At 42.3% G+C, this 20,949-nt stretch overlaps 1 long non-coding RNA gene across 1 annotated transcript in view; it reads left to right on the top strand.

The window, feature by feature from the left end:
• The window catches only part of LOC309531402, a 62,454-nt gene that overhangs the window by 26,151 nt on the left and 15,354 nt on the right, over nt 1–20,949 (top strand). The window contains exon 2 of the long non-coding RNA XR_014219298.1: nt 48–209. This is a non-coding gene — a long non-coding RNA (uncharacterized lncRNA). The remainder of the gene's footprint in view (nt 1–47; nt 210–20,949) is intronic.

The raw sequence follows: 20,949 nt of genomic DNA, 5'->3' as shown, positions 1-20,949 counted from the left end.
ATGTATCTGATTCATATATGATATATCATCTGATGTTTCATTTTCAGGAAATAAGTATTGGAGGCGGTGAAGAAATTGTTCAGTTTAACATTCAGTTCACAAGTCAGTTCCTCAAAGCTGGTACACATGAAACAGACCCCCTTATGGAGTCCACTTTCAGCGATTCCCTGTGATGGCTGAGCTCCATTCACACAGCAAACACGGAGACCGTAAGGTTATTCTTATTTCCTTATTTAACAAAATTTATATGTCACTTGATAATAATAAACTCTCCAGGCAGAAATATTAAAATGATCAATAAGAACAATTTAAAAACATATCAAGATCATTAAAATGAGCAGTAAAATAAATTTAAAGCATATCAGCATCTACGGGTCTGGATAGGGCTGCCTAAACAAAAATGTCTTAAGCACGCACCCAAAAGAGTGCAGCAAAGGTTTCTGCCTGAGTACCAAAGTTTGTAGGTGCTGCCACACTAGAAAGGTGGATTTCTTACAACTGTGTAATGAGTATTACGTGGCACCTGTAACAGGGTCAGTTCTGCACATCAAAGTGGGTGCATATGGGTTAAGGTGATCCTGCAAGTAAACTGCTCCAGTCCCCCACCCACCACCACTGAAATTGGGGCAGCATCTTTGTAATTCCCTGCTACCTGACCACCTAAACACATTCTAGCACCATCATCTGGTATCACTAGTGGGCAGGCAGCAATCACACTAAGAATGACAAACTCTCAGACCGAGGCAGCCAAAGCACATACAATTTCACTGGCTGGGAGAGCAAACAAGGCAGGGGTCAGGATGGTGCCAATTAGCAGCACTCTGATTGGTCCTCCTGTAGGTCTGCTCCCCACATTTTGCTATTGAAGCTGCTAGTGAATACCAACACAACTGCATTTTTCAGCTGCCATGGATCTTGCCTATTAATCCTGTGTCATTAAAGATGATCTGCAAAGAAGCTAGTATCCCCAATATGATAAGACCGTCTCCATTGGCTCTGTAGCCCAGGTCTTAACATTGAAAGACATGAGCCAACCCAGAAGGTAGCTTTTGAAAAGAAATAATTTGCAAAGCAAAAAGGCAATAGATAATGTAGATATTGCAACATATAGATCTAAAGGGTTTTATGCTTACTGACAATGCCCAGACACTAGATTTATTAGGTTAGCAGGCTACACTATCTAGTCCAAAAGACATCAAATATCTTCTGCTGTATCTGACGTGGTTTCACAGTATCCCCATTGTTGTTTTTAAAACCATCTTGGCTTAATGTACTATAAATGTTATTTCTCCTCCTTCTCTACTAAGAGCAATCTGATTGTCCTGCTATGAGAACATGCATTTTATATCAAAAGGGCCAATGGGCTTTGTTGCCTTTCCTATTTTTAATTTTGAAGGACATTACTCCTATCAGCACTGCTTCCAGGTTGACAGACAGGTTCAGTTCTGAAGTAAACACAAAAAAAGATATGACTCCAAGAAATTTACTTTGGTCTATGGGTTTCAGAGGAAGGGAAGGAAATATGAAAAGACTAGAATGTGCACATCATGAAGTGTCTTTTCTTCATTTGAGGTACTATGGAAAAAATCTCTGGGAGCTGCCATCATTTGCCATGTGTGCCACTTGAACAATGGGCAAACACAGAGAGTTATTATAGGTATGGGGAACCAAAGACTCTCTAGTTGTCACTGGACTCCAACTCCCATCAGGCACAGCCTGCATCAAGGATGATGGAAGTCATAGTCCAGCAACAATTGGGAGGCCACAGGTTCCCCATCCTGGATTGAGATTTAATGATTTTTAGTTTTATTAATTTTTGTATTGCAAACATGGCTCGACAAAATGTGATAAAAAGCCCTCTTCAAAAGAGTAAATGAGGGTTTGCAACTTTGGCTCTGCCCTTAACCACACAGTCCCAAGAACTACTGCACAGAGCCTATGTGTGCAAAAATTGCATGTGTACAGACTCCAGTATACACCGGGTTTTTATCCTTCAATGTAGCACTGTTCACAGGAAGTCATGAAGCTGTTCAGAAGTTCAGAGGACTGCATGAAGATTAGGGAAACATAAAAGATAAGCCAAGATTTGATGAAGTGCAATCAGTTTAAATGTGTTAAATATTTATATTTAATTCTTCTAATGCCTTACTAATGGCTTCTCCAAACGATTCAAAATAATTAACACAGTTAACACATATTATTATGCACTCAAATGCATCATCAACATTTCCTCAAACACGTGTCAATCTATTATGAGGGGAAACATGACATGCAGTATATCATTAGTTTCTTTGTGCATAGCCAAAGTGAATTGTTTTCAATATTTATTCAATAGTAGAAAAAATGCCAGCTACACAGTCTGTGTCAAGGGTTGCATACTGCTGGGCTTGCTGGTGTGTCTGGGTGTGTTTGTACAATCATATGCATCTCCATGTGCTTTGCTCTGTGCACAGAAATCTATCACAACCTTTCCCCTTGGCACCCCTGGGTCATATTGCAACCCTTCCCTGTGGCATTGATAGAGACTGGGCCATCCTCTGTTACAAGATAGTGACTGAAACACTGTCCCCAGATGTCGAACCTTATTTCCCCCCACATGAGTTGCAGATGTTCGTTTATATGAGAGTAACTGCAGCTATGGATACCCTGTGATGGAGATTTAACATTGGTGTCAGAAAACCTGCTAACAATACATTGGTGGCAGGGATAAGCTTTAGCCCTCTCAAGTGGTCAATGGGATAGCAATAGCGCACTGGGAACATAATACTACATGTTGTGGCACTTGGCTTTTTGCAGAGAGAGTTACATAAGATAAAGTGGGTATGACATGTGCACATGGTTGAATGGATTGGTCCTCAAGTTGTATTTTTAAAATATATATATATTTCAACATATAAAAAGCAATCCACATAATAAATTCAATCAGGACACAGTTTGGCATAGTTCAGTAGTTTCCAAGCATTTTTTGCAAGAAGACCCACAATACAAATGGAATCCTTTCTTGCTAAGGGACCCACACGTCAATTTCAGTTTTTGACCTGGAACTGAAACCCTGTTAGGCTTTTTGCAGCATTTCCCCAAGCTGCTGTCACTGCTGGCAGCCTAACAACACAGCGAAGGCTCCTATGGCTGGCTGGTTGGTTCTGACCAATCAACCTTTCTTTGCTCTGCCTGCCACCCTCATTGAACATGCCCTTATGGAGCAACCAATATAAACAAAATACTGGGTTGGAAGTGAGAAGAGAGGGAAAATATCCGTTCTTTGTTTTACAATTATGTATCTCTCCCTGTCTCTGTAGGGTTGTTCACACATATAATGTATAGTAAAGCATATCCCATCCCTTATATTCTTGATGTCCAAGTTAGGACCCATTAAGAGTCTGCACAGTGAGACTTAGGGCTCATCCACACTTTTGTTTGATACATGCCTAGAAAGCATGGGTCACAGAGGTGCTTGCTTGTCTCTTGCTTTTCAGTAATGGATCCAAGTGGTTGTTCTTTTGTCCCATGGCTTTCACTGGGAAAATCTGTTGTTTATTGCTGAATCAGAACCAAAGTCAATCCACAGAAAAACGTGATTGATGTTTGTTTTGATTTAGTGGCAAACCATGGGTTTCTCCAGGGGAAAGTGGTGTGGACAAGCCCTTCTGAGATAACCTTTGGAAGCTTTGCACTGCAAGCAGCTGAGGCTGCACTCTTATTTGTGCTTGCTTGGAAGTATGAAGGAGCGCTGAATGTCTCAGGCTTGGAAGAGTATCATCATCTATCTTCCACATGCTAGTTCTGTCACCAACAGAAGGAAAACAGCCCATGGGGCACTACTCTCTAGACAGCAAAATAATTAAGAAAAGTGTTTAAAGCATGCAAAAAGTGCATTTCTGTCAACTTACCACAGGCATCCATGAACTGGGGGGAGGGCAAGTTATTTGTCTAGAAGGACACTTGCTCTCCTCTCCCTTAGATAACATGTGCATGTTAAGTACACACTGCAACATTGCAGAGTCCCACTTGTTTTTTTATATTTTTTGAGCCCCAATGTCTGGGAGTTTACAGTAATATAGGGTTTTTTTGAACTCTATTTGTTGCTGTGCTTTGGCTTTTCCTTGCTTATCATGCTACAGTGTCTACTATTTAGCACATTTGTCGCGTAAAAAGAGCCAGCTTTGCTCACAGAAAGTAACCTTGGCATATTAGTGGATCTGCGAAGAGACAAAATAGATGTTCCGTTTAGCTGCGACACATGCACACATTTCCTGCAGTATATTTCTCAGAAATGTGTGTCTGCAGCTGCTCCTTTGGAACATGATTAGTAGCTATTGTTCACAGGAAGTCATGAAGCTGAATGGCCCCAAAAGGCTTTGATGTCAGCCACTTCAGTTGCTACTTTCTTCCTATTCCTCATGGTAGGGCTGCTGAGCTTGAAAAAGCGTGTGTGCCATTGCTTTGGGGTGCCCAGGGCAGAAACATGCCTGGGGGGGAAGGGGGCTGCAGTCATTAATTATCCATTTCTTTTGTTGTGCACAGTTGCACTGCTGAGAATTGGGGAATGATACATCCTAGGTAGGTCTATCAAAAGCTGCTTTATGCAATGCATATTCAGTACGTTCTGCTGATATCCTGGTCAACAGCTCTTAAAGACTCTTTAGACTCAGAAGGTACGGAAAGCTGCAAAATGCTCATAAGGTCTTGGCAATCAAAGGCAGCAAGTCTCTCTTGGGGATGGCTTTCACAACAGTAACTACTGTCAAATGTCTGCCTCCTTGAAGCTTCTATATTGCTCTCAGCTTTACATAAATAGAGGGCATGCTTCACAGTATCAGAGAAATCAGAGCTGGGAAAGGCTCTGTTGGGTCAGCCCGTCCTTCTTCCTGCCAACGCACTGACTTTTATCTTCACTGTATCCTTGACTGCTTTACAAAACATCCTTGAAATGTTTCCAGGAACAAGATTGCAAATATTTTCCAAAGGGAGAGATCCCCTGTTTTTTGTTCCGCAGCCTAATGGATGCTGTTCTTTATGTGGGATTTTACTGCACATGATAGAAGGGTTTTATTTCATTATGACTTTGTACAGATTGAAATTTAACAAACATTGTGCTGGAAACATTAAATGACTGGCAAGTGTCATTTGTTTATCTACTGTGCTATGTCAAATCATGTGAAATGTGGTAAGGTCACACACATCAAGGTGATATTTTTCCCTGAGACAAAAACTCTGTGTAAGGGACCCTATATGCTTCAGTTATATGCATCTAGGGTTTGTATACATGGGACTCTTGAGTTATGATCCTGATCTTCCCTTATCATATTCATTTATCCCCTGAAAGGCTATCCCTTCACAAGTTGTTCAGTTCCCATTTCTTTTTAAGCCTTTTTCAGGTGTCCTTGAACTTTGTATTTTAGGGGGCATAGAGATGCATGCAGCATCTCACCTCCCCACTCATCTCAGGGGGTTTGTGAGCTGAATGCGCTTACAGTTCCCCCCATAATCAGCATGGAGATACCTTGAAGAGAGACAATGGGGCCATGTATGCCTCCTCCATGCCCAGTATCATGCCCTTGACTATCCATATGTTAGAGTAATGACTGTTGGGAAAAATGTGAGCAGGCAGTCTCTGCCAGTGCTTTTTGTTCTGGGGGTACACAGGGGTACGCATACCCCTAAACATTTTGTGAATATGACAGGAGAAGAAACTAAAAAAATTAGTTTCTTCTCTAGCACGGTGAATCGGCAGTTCCATTGCTACCCCTGATGGCGGCCTCATTTCCTCTCACATTTGAGTCTCAGATGGAAGTGAGCATTTAATGTGTGAAGTAGGAGTTGGAATCTAGCATGGTGATTGGTCAGTTTCGTTGTTACCACCTCCGATGGTGGCTTCATTTCCTTTTCCGGTGATTTTCTTGAGTCAAAATGAGAGTACCCTATATATAAACACTGGTCTCTGCTATATGAAACCGCAAGCATATAGGGTTCTAACTCACATGCATTTGTAAGGGATCTCTTCTTCAAAACCTTCACCCAAAATGTGGACATCATTGGGCAGGGATTAGTATAATAGTGAAAACTGGGTGAAGGGCAAGCTTTGATATCAATCATAGGGAGCAAAATGGCTGAATGGCCTTTAGTATTAATCAAAAGATGACTCTCCCTAGTGTTGTGGTATATATATATATATATATGCAGGTTTTGGTGTCTTCGGGTGTCTTCCCGTGTAAGAGTCGGGGTGTCTGGGCGACGTTTCGACGAGGTCTCACTCGTCATCTTCAGGCTGGTGCTTTCGGCTTCTTGTTACTGGAACAGAGCAGAATCTGGTGTTTGAGTTCCTATAAATACTGTTGAGGGGTGTGGTGTATAGCCTCCAACGTTCTGGGCAGAGAGGAAGTTCCTAGATTAGTGTGCCTTTTCTTCTTTTGTTCCTTAATTACTTGAGGGATATCTTGAGTGATTTCATGAGTGATATTCTGAATACCACTGGGTGGGTCATTAAGTGTAGATTAGTTGCTAAAGCTTTTGTGTCTTGACCTCTTGAGCTTGTGAAGAGTTTTTCTGAGAAGATGGCTGTGCTGCATTTAGTTGTGCTCTGGCTTGGCTTCGTGTATAGGGGCGAGCTGTGGTTTTGTGCCTTGTGCCAGCCAGATCTGTGTAGGGATTGCAGGGGGGTGCAGCATCCGGAGGTGCCACTATAGTTTGGCTACTGGATGGAGTCTGTAATATGTCTGTGGAGAGGGTCTGGGTTTGGGTCTGGTGTGGTTGATTGGTGACGGCGTTCTGTGTGCCTCTGGTTCTGGTGTCGGTTTTTGTGGGGAGGGCTAATTTCCAGATGTCTGGCAGGCGGGACGTGTCGTCACGCTTGTTCATGTTGTGAGGGTGTTTCTCTATCTCGATGGCTTCCATGATTATTCTCTTGTGGTGATGTTCCATGTTAAAGAGCAATTTGGAATCTGCAAAATTAATTTCGTGTCCTGTTTCTTTCATGTGTTCCACATGCTCCAGCAAACCACCCAGAAGCAATTTACACAAAGAAGAACAGAAAACACTCACCAACCTGAGGAAAGACAACAACATAATCATTCTCCCAGCAGACAAAGGCAACGCCACTGTTGTGATGAACACATCGGACTACCAAGCAAAACTATCAAATCTACTCCAAGACCCTACCTACCAACCTATAAAAACAGATCCCACCACCTATCTGGAAAAAACCACCAAATCCAAAATAAAAGCCTCTCCTATCAGTGAAGAAATCCAGCTAAGAATCATCCCCAGAGAAAAATCTTCCAGATGCCCCAAACTCTACGGTCTCCCCAAGATACACAAAGAAGGAACACCACTCAGACCAATAGTCAGCTCCATAGGCTCACCTCTACAAAATCTCGCTAAATTTCTCGCTAAGCAACTTCAGCCCTATGCAGAATCCATCGCTTCACACGTTACTAACTCCTTCCAGTTCATAGAAACAATAAAGAAGCAATACCTACATCCCGATGACCTACTTGTGAGCTTCGATGTTGTATCTCTCTTCACTCAAGTGCCCATTAATGAAGCCTTGACAGCCATTCAAAACAAATACAACCCCCCCAAATACATCCTGGACCTGACCAACCACTGCCTAACCAACACGTACTTCATCCACAATGGACAAAGATACAAACAGATAGAAGGAGCACCTATGGGATCACCCCTCTCACCGGTCATCGCAAATTTGTACATGGAACACTTTGAAACCAATGCTTTAGACAAGTCAGAGCACAAACCCAAACTTTGGCTCAGATATGTTGACGACACCTTTGTAATTTGGCCACACGGGAAAGAAAAACTAGATAGCTTCCTCACACATCTCAACAGCCTACACCCCAAAATACAATTCACTATGGAAATAGAAGACAACAACCAACTCCCCTTTCTTGACGTCCTAATCTACAAAAAACCTGATGGCTCCCTAGGACACACTATCTACCGGAAAAAAACACACACCAACCGCTACTTACATGCACAATCACACCACCACCCTGCACAAATAAACTCCGTAGCCAAGACTCTCATCTCCAGAACCAAACGCCTGGCTGACAAAGACCACTTGACAACTGAGTTACAGAATCTCTCAAATGTGTTAATCGCCAATGGATACCAGAAAAACAGGGTTACGAAGCTAATCCAAAAAGAAACACCCCCCAAAAACCAAGACACAGAAGAAAACAATGGCATGGCCCTCCTTCCTTATATCAAGGGCACTACAGACAAAATCAGCAAAATCCTCCATAAACACAATATCAAAACAGCCTTCTGCACCAACCAAAAAATAGCCAATATCCTCAGAAACCCAAAAGACAAAATCCAGCTGGAAAACCAAGGGGTCTATGAAATACCCTGCAAAGTCTGCCCAGCCACGTACATTGGACAAACAAACAGACGAATAAATGCACGTATCGCAGAACACAAGAATGCCGTCAAAAAAGAAGAAAAAACTTCCTCTCTTTTCCAACACATGAAAGAAACAGGACACGAAATTAATTTTGCAGATTCCAAATTGCTCTTTAACATGGAACATCACCACAAGAGAATAATCATGGAAGCCATCGAGATAGAGAAACACCCTCACAACATGAACAAGCGTGACGACACGTCCCGCCTGCCAGACATCTGGAAATTAGCCCTCCCCACAAAAACCGACACCAGAACCAGAGGCACACAGAACGCCGTCACCAATCAACCACACCAGACCCAAACCCAGACCCTCTCCACAGACATATTACAGACTCCATCCAGTAGCCAAACTATAGTGGCACCTCCGGATGCTGCACCCCCCTGCAATCCCTACACAGATCTGGCTGGCACAAGGCACAAAACCACAGCTCGCCCCTATACACGAAGCCAAGCCAGAGCACAACTAAATGCAGCACAGCCATCTTCTCAGAAAAACTCTTCACAAGCTCAAGAGGTCAAGACACAAAAGCTTTAGCAACTAATCTACACTTAATGACCCACCCAGTGGTATTCAGAATATCACTCATGAAATCACTCAAGATATCCCTCAAGTAATTAAGGAACAAAAGAAGAAAAGGCACACTAATCTAGGAACTTCCTCTCTGCCCAGAACGTTGGAGGCTATACACCACACCCCTCAACAGTATTTATAGGAACTCAAACACCAGATTCTGCTCTGTTCCAGTAACAAGAAGCCGAAAGCACCAGCCTGAAGATGACGAATGAGACCTCGTCGAAACGTCGCACAGACACCCCGACTCTTACACGGGAAGACACCCGAAGACACCAAAACCTGCATTCCTGTACCCGTGAAAATCTACGAAAGCATATATATATATATATATATATATATATATATATATATATATATATATATATATATATTCAAGACTCCTTCATGTTACTTTCATGAAGTGGTGAAGTATGTAAAAATGTGGTTTAACAATCAATTTCTCTTCCCAGGGAACTCTGGGAATAATAGTGCCCTGAGCGGAACAGAGGCATCCTAACAACTCTCAGCACCTTTAGTTGTCAGGATTCTTTGGGGGAAGCTATCCCAAATTAAAGTAGTATAACATTGCTTTAAATTTGCAGTGCAGATGGGATCCTATTTTCAAAATTGTTAACCAATACCACAGAAAATTTCATGCACTTAACTCATACTTTGCTCTTGCTGCTCCCCTCTTTCTCACCCTTTCTTTCCCTTCTACTCTCTTCCTCATATTTACTGCCATGCCATTGCCATGTCACACTTTGAATTTATACAGGAAAGTGTGGATAAACACATTGGATACCACATGAAGCTACATCTTCCTCCCCCCCCCCTCCCCAAGGCTATCATTGACAGTTGCTGAAAACAGTTTTCTCTTTCTCTCTTTGGTTAATGTTTGCATTCATGGAAGTCTTTATTGAAAAAAGATACAAATCACAGAGCACTTTCCCTTTGCTGTAGGAAGGAAAACACCATTTATTTCATAAATGCAATTGGAAAAAAGTATAATTCTACTTTGTTACGTCTTGGTAAATATAAAGCAGGGAATGACTTGAGCAGAGCTGTAACCAAAGTACCCGTCAGTTAAATAGATAGATTGTAAATCTACTCAAACAGCTATAGGGCATTGCACTGTCAAATCCGACAGTAGATCCCTGGCCCCCGGCTTTGCTGTCTTTCAGAGGAGGATGCAAACTGTTTAGCTTTCTCAAGCCCGCACTTTCCATCTGTCCACTGACCCATGCAGCTGCCCTTCCCTTTACTTTGCTGGAAGATTCGTGATTGCCTTGATGGAAGAAAGCAAAGTGCAGAAATGACAGCACCTTCAGTGGGACTCAGGAAAGAATGATAGGGTAGACTGCAAGACTCATATGTGCCTGGAGAGCTTAGAATTAGAAAAAAAGCAGCTTTGTGAAAATCTGGATGGAGCACCTGCCAGGGGTAGAATATTTTAGAAAGGAAGAATGGGAGAGGGAAGAAAGAAATTAAAAGACCATAAAGCACCACTTGCCTCTGCCTCAGAAGAAGCAAAGGGCAGAATATCTATACGTAGTATGGGATGGGATAAATGAAGCTTCCTCCAGAAGCTCACTATTGATATTATGTTTACAGATTAACCGCTCATGATATAAACAAAATCCTTGTGTTAGATCCAGATTAAGGCTGCAATCCTAACAGTGACAGTTGAAAAGAAAGCCCTACTGGATTCATTGAAGGTGATTCTCAGGTAAGAGGTGCAGCCTTGGTCAGGGCTGAATCATAGAATCATAGAATCATAGAGTTGGAAGAGACCACAAGGGCCATCGAGTCCAACCCCCTGCCAAGCAGGCTGGTTCAGCTGCAGGTCAGTACAGAGACTTAGAGATGAGCAGTAATTCTTTATTTAAGGAAACAGAATACAAACAGAGAAACCATGGTGAAACTATTCCCGCTAAAACAGCTGCCAGAACTGACCATCTGGACATCCCACTTCCCCCTAAGTCTCCTCCCTGTCCAGGTTTCCTCCTGCAGTCATAAACTCCATCAGGTGTGCATTCTCTGTGCTCTTTGTTCTGCTACATGCAAAAGCCTCTAAGCCCTTAGAGACAAGGGAGGAGGGGAAAGGAACTGAATACAAAAGGACCACCAGGGTCCTCTGAATCTGTTACAGCCTCAGCCCTGACCTCCTCCTCAGCTGCCTCTTCTTCCTCTCTCTCCTTCAAGCCTGTTGCTTGTTCAGCATCCAACCATTCTGCCCCCCCTTCATCCTCTGACCTATCTTCCATGTCCCACCACCATTCTCCTGGCTTAAAGCCTTCCTCTTCTAAGGCTTCCCTAGGGGGCTCTTCAGAGGAAGCCTCACATCATTGCTCCTCATCCAGCCAGTCCCTGACATCATGCTTAGAAATCAATGAACAAAAGTTAGTCATGATGAACAAGTCCCACTGATTTCAGCTTAATTTTCCTATGTAATTCTTGTTAGCATGGAGTCAACTCGTAGGAGCCAAGATCTCTTTGTCCCCACTAAAATATTTGAGGGGGACAGCAAAGTTGATGGCTGTTGCCATTCAAATGGTGTGTGTTTCGCCATGTCATGAAATCAATTATGCAGGGTGGGGATTACCGACTCCCCCAATATTTTATTCCAGTTGGTACCCCTGCCTGTTAGCCATATTAGCCATGTTTCATTTTCTTCCAGAACATAGCAGCAAAAGGCCTGTGAAGAGATAGAACAAGTTCTGATAATTCAGCATTTGAGAAACCTGACACTTACGCTCAGGTAAAAATGTGCTCAGTTAATGAACCTTTGCATCTGATGAAAGGTGCTTCTTCATCTAGTCTTCTATTGTATTCAGACTCTGCGTCATTGTATAATAGAATCATTCTCCTCTGTGCCTCAGTTTGCAGCTTCACTAATCTGTCACATATAACATTTTGGGAGGGAAAGCACCAGATTCCCTGACTGAGACCAGAAAACACTGAGCACTTTATAGAAAGTAAATCAATTAAAAGAAAAAAGATTCTTCCCAACTTGGCAACATAAAAATTCCTGTAGTGTCAAAGGAGACAATTTGTCCCCATTCTTGCTGAACATAGCTGGCACTATTCATTTCAGAGCTTCAGGCTATCTCATGGTACCTTACTGGGCTAAACAGATCAAGGGCACCTCATTATTTTTTGTCAAGCTCAAAAGTTTCAGGCGGCTGATTATTCTGCTCAATAACAGTAATCTTTTTAATCACAGCCGGCTTGGTAGTACAATATTTACTGCTGATGTTTCAGAACAATTTGGAAGCTTTTGCTTTTGAAGGCAGTCAAAATCGCAGAGAAATCTGAGCTATCTCTCAATGGGCTTTCTTTGTGCTGCAACATAATGCCACAGTTAAGGTACTGGGAATAATAAAACCATGAAAAGATATTTTAAAATGGCTTCTATGTGCATTAGATATATAAAATTAAGCAGACGGCAGCTTGCGAAAGAGTCCTTAGCATGGCACATCTTACATTGTACATAGTGAGATTTATCCCCAAACTCCTTGGAAGTCAAGGCAGTTGGGAGAACCAAGACCCTAGTCCAGTAATGACCGTATAGATCTTCAGTGTTCAAGGATGAAGTGACCTACTAGAATTCCCCACTGTGGATGACTCGTTCCCCCATGAAAGTGAATGAGTGAAGTTCTTATCCTTCCCCTTCCACCCTGACTATTCTAAGTGACACAGCCATGGTTATGAGATGAAAAACAATGGGCAAGCATGAGTGTTGCTCTTGTCTTTTCCTTTTTCTTATGGAATTAGGTTGCGACAAACTATGTGTCAAGACATATGGGTGTGGATTTTTTTTGGTTTAAGTTTAGTTATGCCATTTGCTTTTGTCATTCAACATACATTCATTTCAGTACTCATTCATTTGCATAACTTGCATCAGTAATTCATTTTCCTTGTTCTTATTTGTTTCTGTTTACCCCTGCTTTCAATGGAAGATATTTCTGCTGCATTTAACTTTGGTGTTTTCCATCCAAATGGCATGAAATCTTCCAACCTTCTGCTATTTCTAAAAACATATCTATCATATTTCAGAAACAGAAAGTTTGGGAAACAGGGCTCATTTTACAGGTATTTAAATAGATATATATCCTAAAAGCATCCTCTTGTTTTCAGTTAGAGATTTGCTTCTCTTCATCTGCTTATAATTTTCTATGGGAAGAAGATAAAGAAAGCACAGTAGTGTGGATTATGTTTTCTCTACCTTACCTACCAATCTGAAATAAAACATTCATTTAAAACCAACTCCATGCATGTTCAAGGATATCATTACCTTGACTCTTTGACTTGGGGTGGGACTTGGTTGCTCTGCTTCAGGCAGCAAAATGTATTAAAATTAAAAATGAATGCACAGGTCTACTGGGAAGATTTTCTGAGCCAAACCCAAGACGCTCACACATTTTAGAGCCATACTAAAGAAATCCTGTCATCTTCTAATATATGTCTCAGCGGAAAGGGGTGGGTGTTATTATATGAGCCACTTTAGCACCTGTGGTATTGTGTCTTGCCTAATTTGTGACAAAATAATAAAACCACTTAGCTTCTCATCTGAAGACTGAGTACTGGTCACATAGTGACTTGACATTGTAAAAAAGGACCTTGGGTAATGATGTGAATCGGAAGGAAGCACTTCCAGATTATTGCATAAAGCAATACCAGCAAGAAGCAGGAAGCCAAAGTATCAGTCGCATGAGAAATGTACAGTGTTAAACTGCCTTTGCTTTATGATTCATTGTACTCCATTTCAATAGCTTGAAACAGAAAATGTTACTGCCACAGACACATTAGGGCGTGAGAGATATAGGAGCAGGTGGAAAAAATTGTTTCCCTAAATACTTAATTTGTACTGTATTGGGTAACAGAAGAGTAGTCCCCTGGGATAAGAGGATCAGAGAGCTGGGCTACCCCAAGGGATCCTAAATAACATGATAATGAACCGCTGCCCTCAATAGTTTTGTTACTTTCATATGGGTGGGGTGAAAAACACCCTCCAAAAATTTGGATTAGAAGGAGAAATGAAGAACTCTTACCGCAACCGTGTGGAAGCCTGCAATCTCCTCAAGTGGAAACAAATACATAAGGTAGGGTGGGGGGCTGCCAAGCCCTGACCTCCCTGGCCCGTTATCTCTATACATATTAGAGACGCCACAGGAATACCCGAAGGCTGCTAAGGCAACCAAGCTGTCACTTGAAGTAGTGGCAAAGCTTAAAAAGAAGAAGAAACCCATGGCCACTTTGCCATTATGGTAAACCCGCCCCTGAACATTCTTCAATTTTGCCTGTACTCGAAAGCCATTATTACCCCAAGTCCTGGCAACTGGGAAGCATAATTCTGTGAAAATGTGGATATTTGGCCCAGCTGTAATGCTAAGTCTGTTATCTAGCACAAACTTACCTCAGAATAAGTCTCGCTGAGCACCACAACTCAATTAGTAGATGTGAATAGGCTTTTGCACCATAACTATAATTCCGTCTATAAAATATCTCATTAAAGGAACAGTAAAACAGGTGAAACAAAATGAACTGTGTAGCTCAAAGCTCTTGCTTTTGGGGAAAAAATGGGGAAAGAAAATTACATGGTCACTGTCAGGGGTTCAGGAGCAGAGGCAAGGGCAAGGGAGGAAACAGAGAGCGAGGGGGAGGAGGCAGAGGAAAAGATGAGTGATGACGACGACCCGAGATCTCCGAGTCTTTCCAGTGAATCAGAAGATTCACAGAAAGGAGCACCAGTGGCCAGGGCAAGGGGGGAGCCTAGGGGGACACCCCAGGGAGATAGAGCCAGAGGGGACTCAGAGGAGAGCAGTTGGAAATCGGGACCAGCGTCACCGCCAGAGAGCAGGGAAAAGGAAGAGAGCCAGGGATCAAGCGCTGGCAGCTCACAACAGGGGGGAGGGCATGAGTCAGGAGTGGCCACACCTCCATCGGGGAGCGAAGAAACGGTCAGACGGAAAGTGGAAAGTTGGGCGCGCGCGCCAAGTTCAAATGCACAGGGAAGTGACGCAGTAGGCAGCCCTGAAAGAGAGCCAGGTCCTAAAGCCCGGCGCAAGGAGACAGGAGAGTCCGGGGGGTCGGCGTCAGAAGAATCCAGGAAGGAAGAGACCCCGGGGGGGCAGAGGGACCCAGAGGAGAACAGTCAGGCGGAAAAGGTGGAGCAGGGCTAGGGTATTAAGTTGGTGCGCAAGGGGCGGAGACTCAGACGGGACTTCGCCGATCTAGCCATTAGACGTAGAGTTGCACGCAGCAGCTTGAGAATGGAAAATGTAACTCAATAAAGACTTTTACTAAATGATCGCTGGCTAGCGTGATCCTCTGTGAGCTAGGATCTGGAAGCAGCTCTGACAGTCATGAAAATAAAAAGAAGCAACTTCAATAGCTCTCTCTGTTAAGCATGTGAAGCACAAGGATCACATACATCTTGCAGGCCCCACGGGGGTTTTGAATGGGTGTGCTGAGATTCTGTAGGACTAAGTTTTTTAATTAATTTGTCAGTTAGTTGTTTGAAGCAGCACAATTAATCAGCTCTAAAATCTTTAACTGGTTGACAGCTCTAATGACTTTACAGTTTAAACTCATTGATCTGAGTTGTCGGTGGGGACATCAAAAAACTTTCAGATAATTGGACATTCAGATAAATGGGAGCATGGGTGGAAATGGGGGCAGAAATCATAGGTGGTTGTAATGTTCGTGAAGGAAAAAACCCAAGGGTCACCTAATAGGGTTGTTCTGTATACACACAAAAATCAAGGCACTCCCTTAATGAAGCATGGTGGTGACCTGCAATGCAGTTCTCTCTAAAAAGGGTCTGTGTGTTAACCAGCGAAGAAGGTGGGTGAATCCAAAACTTCTGCTTTGTTATTTGTTCCATTATTTCTCATTTATATAGCTCCCTGCATTTGCAAATTCCTTTAAAGAATACTGTTTTCCCCCCTCAAAAAGTAAAATAAACCATTTTTTCCTAGCAACATCAAAAAAAACTTGGCTTAAAATATATATTAAAAAACCCATTTAAACCAAGGGGGCACAATATTCCCACCCATATGCAGAGCAGGGCAAACAGGAGGACCCCTTCCATAAGCTTTAATGGAGCCCTTTCCCCTTCTTCTCCATTTTGTGTTGGATTTCGGCTGGGGCACTGATATGCAACATTGTACCAAACAATTACTTACTTTGAGAGACGTGTATGTCTCCTATAATAATATGTCCATAATAAATAATGTTTCCTTACACAAAACCAGACCACTAATCTCTCTAGCCCAGGCATGTCCAAGGTCCATTTTGGGGGCCTAATTTGGCCCACCGGTCAATTTAAGCCGACCCCTGTGGCAGTATATGTCCTGGGGTAAAAACTTCAATCCTAAAAAAAGCTCACCAACTTTGGTCGGCCCTTACGCATGTTTGAGCACCCCTGATCTAGCCCAATGACAGGCAGTGGCATTCCAAGGTTTCAGCTGGCAGGCTTTCCCATCCCTCTCTGGAGATGCCAGGGATACAACCTCAGACCTTCTGCATGCCAAACATATGACCTACTACTGGAATTCTGGTCCTTAATTTGCCCCAGTGGTCAAGAGGACTGTGACCAGATCAAACCAGAGGCTGACATCAGTTTGTAAAATTTAATGTAGATATGTAATCAGAAAACCAGTGAATGCATTTTGATTTATGAAAGATGTCAGAACAATCATAATATCAAAGGAAATCAAAAGCATATGAGAGATAAATGAACCTTGGGAAGGGAAAAATATAAGGGAAAGGGTAAGGAAGAGCACAATTAGGATGCATGGCTTACATAGGGAACCAAATGCAACTTAACTTTTCAACTAAATGCTATTAAAATAGAAGAAATGTTGAAGCCTGGAATGAAATGACTGCTGCAAGCAGTAATTACGGCATGTATATCAAAGGGTGAAATGAAGAGAGAGGAGGGATTGTCTACAGCTCTCTTTTCAAGTGTTCACTTGGAGGCATAGCTGTGTAGTGTGGGATATGGCCCTAATCCCACCTCTCTCTGTACTGGATCACATCAGCTCTCTGCAGGAGCTTAGCCCAGTTTTCTCATCTCTTTCTGCCTTTGTTTCTCTTCTCATACAGGCTGCTTTCCACTGGGACCTCGGTGGGGCAGGTTGTGAGTTTTATATAGTAGTGATCTGAAAACACGTCCTCATTCTACTTTTCAAGTTGCAAACCTGGAACAGCATTTTCAGTTCACTTGCCAGGGGTCGGGAGAAATTCAAAAAATTATCACTTATTACATATTGTTGCCTCGATGGGCTTATGGTAGGGATGGGTGAATCTGTCAGTTTTAATCTTTCTCCGGTTCTCATTTTTCCAGACTTCACTTCTACACATCAGTGTATTTTTTTTTTTTTAAGAAAAGGTTCTCGTGAAAATTCATCAACATTTAGTGTGAATTTCTCTTAATATACACATGTTTGTATGTCATTTTACCTAACATACACATTTTTGAAAACATTTTCCCCATATATAATGCATTTTGGTATGTTGTTTTGATGAGTACAAGCACTTTTGCGCACATTTACCTCCAAATATACATTGTTTGTACATGTTACTTAGCTGGAGAATTGCATTGCAAAATGCGGATTTCAAGGAAGCCTGTGTTTTCCTTTGTGCTTTGCTACAGAAACTGAAAATTCGGTAGCAAATGGAATCAAAATTCTCTCCCACCCTTGGTTTACAGTGATAAGCAGTGGTTGTTGCAGCAGTGGCTGTGTGTGTGTGCATATGTGTGTGTGTGTGTGTGTGTGTGTGTGATAGTCTCCAACTGCTCTGAATATGCTGATGAAACTGCATGATGAAAATCCTTGAGCCATTACAGCTTCTCACTTTGTCAAACAGAGTCCCAAAATCCCATCTTTGTTGAGGTAAGCTAACTGAAAATAGCTTTATGTTGGGGGCAATTTGGGGAAGAGAGAGTTGCCAACTGAAGTCTCTTTCTCTTCCTCCTCTTCCACCATCACCTTCTTTGCCACTGCTCCTGGGAGACAGAGAAAGTGGGATGGGAAGAAAAGGAAAGGAAAGAGTCTTGTGCTGGGTCCAAAGAGTAGCAGCAGCAGGAGGAGGAAAGGGGATCGAAGCAACCAGGATGCCACCTGCCACTGTCCCTGGCATGAGAGGCTGTGACTCTCTGGCTTGGCAGACCTGCAGCCACCAATCCAGCCGACCATTCCCAATAAAGACAAGAAGGAGAAAGTGAGTCAGATCAGGCCTGAAGATAAGTTGGCAGATGGATGAGACCCTGTGCAGGAGTAGGCCCTGGGGGTGGTGGGGAAGGGTGTAGCTGGTGGGATGCAGACAGGCTTGTGGGGGATGGAGTTTGAGAGATATGGGGGCAAGGAGTTGGGTGTTGAGGGTGGACACTAGAGCTAGCTGGGCTTTCACAAGGGGTTGTCAGCATAATTAAAATCTTAAGGTGCACCTCCTCCCGGCAGTGATACTGATGTAGAAGAGAATGGGGACATTCTCTTCTCTTCTACCATTCTGAGGAATGTTGGAGGATATGGTGTGTGTATTTTCCTTCAAATGAATGTTCCACTACTGTTCACTTGTATCCCTCCTCTGTAAAGCTTTGTTTGAAATATGCTATGTCAGAATGTCCTCTTGTTCTGAAGCCTGTGGTGACCCACACTTTTCACCTTCCAGTAATGGTTCTGAATCAACACCAAATCTTAACATAATAGCAATCAAGCAGAGGCAATGCAGGGGAAAGTGGTGGCCACTGGGCTACTGCAGAGGAGGAAGGTTGGCTGCTGAAAAAGAAGATAATGGCTTCCTGGGTCACTGCAGAAGACCATGGTAGCTCACCTAGGCCGCAAGCAATGGCACAACAATTAGTTAAAGAAAGAACTTTCCCAGAAAAGCCACCACCATTTCTTATCAAAAGCACCTCCCTCTGTAGAACTTTGAAAAAATATTTTATTGCATCCCTTAAAAATCATTATTTTCTCCCAGCTGACAAACTGAATTGAAAACTTTGGCTCGGCTCTAGTTGCATATAAATTCTCCAAAAACTGTTTGGTCCTAACTTCAGGTGGTGCCTCTAGGCACTACAGTAATACAAATAATAACCTGGGGCCATCCTAGCCCCTTATGTGCAGTAAACAGGCCTTTTGCTTGCAGTGCACTTTGAAGAGGGGATAAATATTACAGTCATAAGAGTGCAACTCTTTTTATAGAATTTTGTCAGCATGAGTGACATTTTACCTAACGAGCATCTGTAATTGCTAATAGGAATTACATGCATAAGTTCCTGCACATTTGCATGACATATACCCTTTCAAATTATTTTAATACAGCTTTTGTTGGAAGAGAGATCTAATATGTTGAAGGAAACTGGAGGACCATTTTTGATTTTTCCATGTATCATACAGTAAATTATTGATGAATTTCCGGAGAAAACAAGCTTTAATGGCCTATTAGGGCATTTATTTGAATTAAAGGATAAAACCAGTCACTCACCAAAATGATCTAACCCACACTTCACAGGCAATTGCGCAAATTATCCAAAAGCAACCGTGACATGAACCACTTTCCATTTCCAATATGACACATGCAGATAGGGCTTGCCACTTCCAGGGCTATATCTCAATTATTTGGAAAAAGAAAAAAGCGAGAGAGGCAACTTTAGCAAATGCATTCAATTAAAGCCTATTTTTAATCAATCTCAACCTTGCCTGACCAATGCTGCTTTGATCCAAGTCAAGCCTGCTTGCAAAATAATTAAGGGATGGAGAAGCCCAAGATTGGAATAAAATACTGTGTGAAAGCAGGAGATGAAAATTATTCCTCTAGGACTGGCTGCAGGTAGATACTAGTGTTGTGCCAAAAATTCCACTAGGAACTTTTTTTTGAGCATGTTCATGAGATGCAGGTGGGCGGGGGGAAATGAAAGGGAGTGAGACAAAGCTCCCAGCCTTCAATGAGGAAGGGAGAGGGCAGGAGACTTAAGTTTAATACTCCAGGGAAAGAAAAATGGATTGTACTGATCTGGTATCAGATCAAATGAACCTCAACAAATAGAATAGATGCAGCATATTAAGTATGATATTGTTTGCAAATGTAAACATGAATGCTTTCATGTGATCTCCTATTTTTCATGATAACAATATAGTTACCTGCAAATCACTGGGTTAATTTGAATTCCTGCTACTGTGTAAGCCCAGTGGTCAGTCTCCCTTAGTGCTGCCTGTTCTGTCTGAAGGTGAATATCCAGCATCTCGTATAGACAAAGGTATTTTCTCAGCCCTACTCCCTGGGATCAATTTAATGATATGTTGGAGCTTAAACCAGGTATATCCTGCATGCAAAGAGCATATGCTTGACCACTGAATTTGGGTCCTCTCCCCATATGAGGTTTCAACTAATTAACCTTTTCTCTAACATGTTTCACGAAGCTAATGTTCCATGGACAACCAAAAGTTTCTGTAGGTATATTGTCCCGAATACCTTTTACTCTTTTCCTCAATCCCCCAGTAGATAATTTAAATGGCTATATATATATATATATATATATATATATATATATATATATATGCAGGTTTTGGTGTCTTCGGGTGTCTTCCCGTGTAAGAGTCGGGGTGTCTGGGCGACGTTTCGACGAGGTCTCACTCGTCATCTTCAGGCTGGTGCTTTCGGCTTCTTGTTACTGGAACATACTTTCGGCTTGTTCCAGTAACAAGAAGCCGAAAGCACCAGCCTGAAGATGACGAGTGAGACCTCGTCGAAACGTCGCCCAGACACCCCGACTCTTACACGGGAAGACACCCGAAGACACCAAAACCTGCATTCCTGTACCCGTGAAAATCTACGAAAGCAAATATATATATATATATATATATATATATATATATATATATATATATATATATATATATATTATTTATTCAGTATAAATGGCTGAAAATGCTACTGCTGTTGCAGCTGGGTTGCAATTCTGT

This window comes from Podarcis vaucheri, assembly GCF_965113315.1.
Source record: "Podarcis vaucheri genome assembly, chromosome: 4".
NCBI lineage: Eukaryota > Metazoa > Chordata > Lepidosauria > Squamata > Lacertidae > Podarcis > Podarcis vaucheri.
This window is presented reverse-complemented; position numbering and strand designations above follow the sequence as displayed.